We start from the raw sequence: 7,282 nt of genomic DNA, 5'->3' as shown, positions 1-7,282 counted from the left end.
GTGCACAGGGACAACTAGATGTGAGGAGTGGTGAAAACAAGCATATTAGGTTACATTCAAGGCTGTGATTATGCATATCAATGCTTTGAAGTAAATGCTTACATTAGATGGCTTTCGTGGTCTCATCATAGACTGTGTAATAAAAGAGTAATTCATGTAGAAATGATTTGAAGTTGCATTTTTTTTATGTCCAAGTGAAGCAAAACATCAATCACTTTAATCACGTAGTCAAACACTCTGACTTTTTTAAGATAAAGATAAAGATAGATAGATAAACTTTATTGATCCCCCGTGGAGGAAATTTGTGCATTACAGCAGCTCAAGAAAACAGGGGACAGGAATGTAATTATGTTATATGTTATGTTATAATTATTATTAAGTACAGTAATAATACAAATTCTGATATTTGGAAAACAGGCATAGTTGCTTTCTTTTTAAAAGAGTGAATTGTTAATTTAACCTGTGCCTTGGCTGAATTTGAATATCACAATGTATGGGGTCCTATGTACATTTCTTGACAAGCATGTAACTGCAATGACCAAATATTGTAAGCAAAACAGACATGATCAGCATGAGTGTAACCAGCAAAGACTGGTTTCACAACTATTGCACTTAACATACAACATGGGTATCTAGATGTGTTGTAAATAAGTACGATAATGATGTAAAGAGGTGATATGTGTTATGTTTATTTCTGTGAGGGCGCGGTCACACTGGTCATCCGTACCGTGCTGTACCCAAGCACGATTGCCCCCCCGCAGCGCCATTCCCCCGCTGGCCGGCGCGGCACGCGGTCACACTACACAGGACTATCCGTGCCTAAGCACGATTACCTCTTGTACATAACGTCTTAATACAACACATGCACGCTTTATGTTATTATGAAGCGTGCTCAGTTTACAAACAGGCGAACGAGAGAGAGAGAGAGAGAGAGAGAGAAAGAGACACGCAGTCGAGTTCGAGTCTGCACATCAGAGAAAAACACAGAACATGACAGCTACTTTTTTGACTTTACATCTTATTTTAAACCATTTTAATCAGACACAGCAATAAATAAATAAAAAAATAAAATAGCCGCACGGACTCGTGCGCGGACTCGGCCGCGCAGACGCCCGCACATCGGAGAACGACACAGAGAACATGACAGCTACTTTGTGTCTTATATTGTGTCATTTTAGTCAGATACAGCCATAAACTCTGGATTTCGCCATGAAGACTGTCAGCGTTGTTTACCCGCGTGCTTGTGCTCGTGCATGACGTGTACCGTGCTGAAGCACACCTCTCTGAAGTGTGCCAAAGTCGAGGCAGTGTACCGTGCCTGAGCATGATATGGAGTGGTCACACTGGTCAAACGAACTGGACTTTAGCGTTGAAGCGTGCTTGGGCACGGTACGGTTGGCCAGTGTGACCGTGCCCTGAGACAAGCTGACTAAACAAGAGACACTAAAATAGATCCAACCAAGCTAGCTGCTTTTTTTTCTTGCTTTAGCTTTAAAGGAAGAATATGCTACTTTTTGATCCAGAAGTTGCGCCCGTCAGCACCAGCATGAAACCAAAACAACTTGCGCTGCATTGTTGTGTTAGCATGCTAATGCTAGCGCTCTTTATTTTGCATGTATCTTCACACTGCCTCTCGCCCAAATGACAGCTTGGATCGTGTCCAGCCCCTTCGTGACCCTGAACAGGAAAAACGGTACAGATAATGGATGGATGGAAAATATATAAATTAAAGTATGTGTTCATTGCATTTCTAATTCATTGAAACCAGGAAGATATTTCAGATGGATGGTTCTTATTATGCAAAGGTATGTAGTAAAATTAAATCTCAAACTGCCTGATAACCAAATCTGACTGATCTTATGGCCAATAGTCACATTGGGTTTTAGTCCAATACACACACTAATCACACTTAGAGCCCCTTAATTAATCTCCCCCAAGTGCCTCCTATGTGCCGTGAGACCGTCGGGCCTCAGACCCTCACAGTCCTGTGTGAGACTGAGGCAGCATTGAGGTCTGTAGGGAGGTAGGTTTCTCGGTTCACAGGGGTCAGTCTGAGGATGTGTGCTGTTTGCACTGCAAAGCCATGCTGCTGCCAAAGTGAGCCATACAAAACTTTAAGAGCTCTCACCTTAAGAGAACAGCATTTTTGGAAAGTCTGAGATTTTTTTCCCTTTCTCCGCTCAGGTTTTTACTTTTTAACACTGGACATATGAATGTTAGTATGCAGGGGAAAATCTGTTAGTGTAATTTTGTGTTGGCTCAGTAAGTTAAGTGTTAAGTAGGAAATATTGCAGCCTGAACAGGTTGAATCCAAAAATGAAAAGTGGTCCAACTGGTGAATTAGTTTTTGCTTCAGCATGTGTGTGACCTCAGGAGCTTCTGGATATAAGATAGTATGCATACACATACTTTGAGTGTATATGCTGTGTGTGTGAGAGAGAGTTTGTGTTTGAGCGTGTGTGTGTGTGTGGTTCCTGACACACTCCCAGCTTCCTCATCCACTCCTTAGAAAGGCACTTGTCTGGTCACAGAACAGTAATTCATTGTCTGACAGCTGTTTTCTTTTCTGTGAGTCGGCCCTGCTTGGATCCTGGGGTGTAATTCCACACACAGAGCCAGCTGGAGGGTTTCCTGAAAAAAAAAAAAAAAAAAAGGCCCAGTGCTGACACATGGTCCAGTAAATAGCACTAATAGAACACCAATGGTCCAGAATCCAACACAAATCTCCTCCCATTAGTTAGTATCCAGCTGTTTAATGTCCAAAACACATAACACCAAGCTCCAGCAGATGTATAATCTAATTAGGCTTTAAATTTAATTATGTGACAGTGTTTGTTTTTACAGGTTTTCTGGACATCTTCATAAACACTGGCTTCATTTGTTATGGAAGAACTTTGCTGCAAATGCTGCAAGCTATTTAATTACAGTAAAGTTATTTATGCTTTTTAGAGTGAAATTAAGAGTCAATTAAACAGATTTTTGATCCCTACACACTACAGACACAGAGAGGAAATGTTTTTTTAGTTAATCAGATATTTGATTATAAACCAAGTTATGAGATTAATTAAAATTTGAATAGATGTGGCTAAAAAAATACATGAAGGAACCCGGAAGTAATAAGTCATTCCTTTTAGTCCAATAGTTGGGGATATATTTCACTTCTGACAAAAGTAGCTGACAAAGTGTGTTATCTCTGCTATACTGCCTACATGGCCTAGGGCTTCTATAAACATGAATTGAACTTTATTGATATTTGTGACCAAATAATTAAGTCTCTAAAGTGTTTTTTTTTTATTCATAATTCATAATACAAACTTAATTATTCGGAAACCCTCCCAGAAAGTTGATGTTTTGACACTAGCCAAGGGAACACAGCTGTAGTAGCATGGCTAACTTTATTTATTAGTTATTAATTTGTTCCCACTCTTGTGTTACACTCTTGTGTATTTCATGGATGATTTCTAATTTCCTTTTCGAAAAGGGAAGTTTGATTAAGGTGGGAACATGCTTGTCCAGGCTGCACAGAGGCTAATTTGCAGAACTGAGGTCATATCTGAAACATCCGTCTAAATGCTAAGAAATGTGCAGGAGCCTTTGCAGCACCATTTTTCAAAACGTAGAGGAATGTACAAGAATTACAACGACAGTCCAGGTCAGAACAAGTTGAGGGTGAGCTCAAGGCTTCTCCTCTCTGAGTGCCAGGTCTCCCGATGACTCATGGGCAGACCCGTTTTAGAACCATTTTCCTTTTCATTTCATGTATGAATGACCCAAACCTCTCTGGAGGGTAGCCTGTCATAGCACTGGCTTGGTTTGGACACCAACTCTACCCTTTACTTGTAGACAGGATGTGTACTGGACCTCCTGGAGAGGTCATAAGAGGGGAGTCCTGGGGGGATTTTCCCCAGATGGTGGAACATCAGTGCATTTGCCTCAATGCTGAGGTGATGAAAACTGCTGTAAATTACATCATAATTCTTATCACTGATAGGGGGAAAACATCATAAAACCAATTTGATTTTTACAGTTTCACTGCAGCTGAAGGATTACAGGATCCTCTGAATACATTCTCTGGACTCTTGGCCTTGTAAAACACAGATCTGATCCACTGGGGGACAACTAACTTATCTCAGCTGCTGGTTTGAAAAAAAAAAAAAAAAAAATTCACAATGCCTCTCAGATCAACAAACATCTTCATTCAAATGCAGTTTGTCGACTGAGCAATGCTATGTGTACTAGATAACAATCTCAACTCTGTGAAAATACAAACCAAATAACATTCAATCCAATTTATTGATTGTAATTTTACTATTACATCATGCTGCGCATTCCCTAAAACTGTAACACTTTAAAACCAGACTTATTATTTTCAAAATCGAAATACTTTGGATTTGTTTGCTCTGGGCACATTTGTAACACCATGACAGTTTTCTGACAGAACTAAATCATCTTTCATTTTCATGAGCTAAATGTCATGTTCTCTTACAATGTTCTTATTGGCAGCGAACACTGCCACTTTTAATATCACCAAGCTACAGCAATGAAAGAATTGCACTGGAAAAATCCACATCTGCAGGGAGCAAAGACGGAGAGTTTGATAGATAAGGGCTTCCATGAGCTTCGTTCAAATGTTTTATTGGCACAAAGTACCAATCTTCGACATACTTCCCTCCTCAAGAGCTCATTAAAGCTAAAATTACACCAGTTAAAGGCTTATAAACCTCTGTATCGCAGAAACTTGACAGAGAAAGCATAGCTCTCCAAAGACATCTCGGGTTTCTTCGACAGGCCTTTATGCTCGGGCGATGGGGCAACACTTTACATCTAGAGCCACAGCTATACTTACCTGGGATAAGGATGACAGTAATTATCAGGTCTTCCATCGTCTTACCTGTGCTAGCGGAATCCCTAATACAACTTACACACCTGCCTCTACACAGGTAAGTACAGCCCTCCTGCAGTGCTACAATTCTTCAACTCCAAGGACAGATGCTTCCATTCCATAAAGCATAATGGAAATATGTGACCATGAAATGGAAAAAATGGTTTCATCACCTTTTCTTGGAGAACTTACAGAATGTGTAGATTTTGGGTGAAGTTTCATTTTAAAAAGAAGCAATAATGTGCATAACAAAATAAAAAGATAAAATGAAAGGTTGGCATATTGGAAAACATTTGTTTCAACGAGTAACTTTAAGGATAAAGGAGAACGATGAAAGGAAAGGAAAATAGAAGATAAACATTCATGAAGTTTAAACACAGAACTGTTTTTTTTTGTTGCAAAAATAGGAGATGTTTCTTTAAAAAACATCCCATTTCATTTAAAACCCACTACACTAATCAAAAGGGTTGGGTCGCCATCTTGTGTGACTTTTTTGTTTTCTGGTGTGACAGAAAAATCGGAGAACATCATTTGTCGCAGCAAGGGATGTCTCTGCCTTTTGTGAGTGTTTGTTATACATAGCTAACCTGTCAATCAAACAAAACTGTAGAATTTTAACTGATTTTGTAGTTTATTAACATTTTTGAATAAAACATTTAATTCAGGGCTCTCACACTTAAAGACTCCAAAACTGAACACTTTTATAGTGGTTGAGAAAATAGTTAAATATTTGTATAATATAAGAAATGGGCTCCACAAAGTGTTCCAGAAACATGCTTTAAATCGGGTCCTTTATATGAAGTTGTTTGCGAGAGCGTATCAGTGCTGCACAGAGGTGAGCGCAGTGCTAGGTCAAGCTTTTCATCTTTGTGCACTGCATGGAAGTTAAAAAGTTTCAAATTGGCCGCAGCGCACATCGCTTCCTTTCTAAATGCCCCTTTAGACAAGAATGAACATGCTTTTCTGAAACCATCTAACCAGTTGTGCCCCCCCCCCCCACCTATACTAAGCTAAGCTAAACTAGGCTAACAGTCTCCCCAGTTTTCATGTCTTTCCTGAACACACACTAAACTACATCAATAATTCACAGTGTTGTAAGTGTTTTGTTATGCCTCAGAACCAGCCTGTGCTTCATGAGGTCTTTGTATCTGAGTTACAGTCCTACTCCAGGTCAGGGTCTGGTCCAGTTCACGCTGTGGCCCTCATGTGACTAATGCTGTTGTTTTGGGATCCTGCCGTGCCGGTCCTCGACTGCTCCAGTGTTGACAACTCCAGAGAAAAATCTGGAAAGCAAAACATGGGGAGTGGGAGGGAGAGTGAAAGAGATTACAAAGGACTTAACATGTACCAAAAAAACAAGTGAGAAAGAGAGCATCAGTGGCGTCTCAGTGTTATCCGGTTGTGGTTGCCATGCCAAAAGCCAAACAAGCGTTTTATCAGTTTCTGGGGTTCAGATATAGTCTGCTGTTGTGAGTTTCTGCCTCATAAATCAGTGCATGATTCAGCCTGTGAAGAGGTTTATAGTGTATCGAGCATCTGCTGTCTAACAGGCCTGTTGATTCAAGTAGACTGTGAGTAAAATTCAGGTCTCAGTAAGGTCTTCAAATATTGTTAACAGCAAGAGAGTGGACTTCCAAAAGTTTACAAAAAAAGTTCCAAAGAACAACAATGTGCACAGCAATGTTTAACACAAAGTGAAAACAGAAGACAATCATTTAGCCTTTTGACATAATAAGCTGCACCTTTTCTTTGGATCACGCTTTCTGCTTCTTGGCAGTGCATTGACTAAAGTTCACCGGCACACCTCATTTATATTTCTGAATGGAGCTGGACACCACTTTCTCTGCTCTAACCACTATGGAGTGAGAACAGACGTCCACTGACTGCCTGCTAGGGCAGTGATAATACCTGCAATAACCACAAACACATAAAAGTGACAGAAGATGGGTGCTACACTGTATTCATCTTTCCTGACATATGTAACCACACGTACATTTCTCGCATCTTTTATGATGTGGTGCTCTAATTGTAGACACTTAGCTTTTGTCTGAGGCCTCCTGGCTCTGGACGCTCTTCAGCTGAAACAATAAAGGGATCAATGCCTTGGTTTTCACTCCTCTTGAAGCCAATATTTCTCCTATTCTGTCCTGTTTTACTTCATCCACCATCCGTTCTCCTCCTGCCTCTGTCCTATGACTCCTTCCAGTGCTCTGTTTCCCCGACATGTGAGAAGTCTAATTCTGCTTCTTATTAGGCGTGACCGCCACGACCCTGCGCTGTGATCCAGCCAGCATGTCCCGTCCCACAACAGGAAACACCATCACCTACAATTAGCCAACCCATACAGAGTCTCTGGCTCCGACGAAAAACCTTCAACCTCACAGATCAAATTCTGTTCAA

This window comes from Labrus mixtus, chromosome 11 (genome assembly GCF_963584025.1).
Source record: "Labrus mixtus chromosome 11, fLabMix1.1, whole genome shotgun sequence".
Classification (NCBI taxonomy): Eukaryota; Metazoa; Chordata; class Actinopteri; order Labriformes; family Labridae; genus Labrus; species Labrus mixtus.
The sequence above is the reverse complement of the archived record's forward strand: the minus strand, read 5'-3'. Positions refer to the sequence as shown.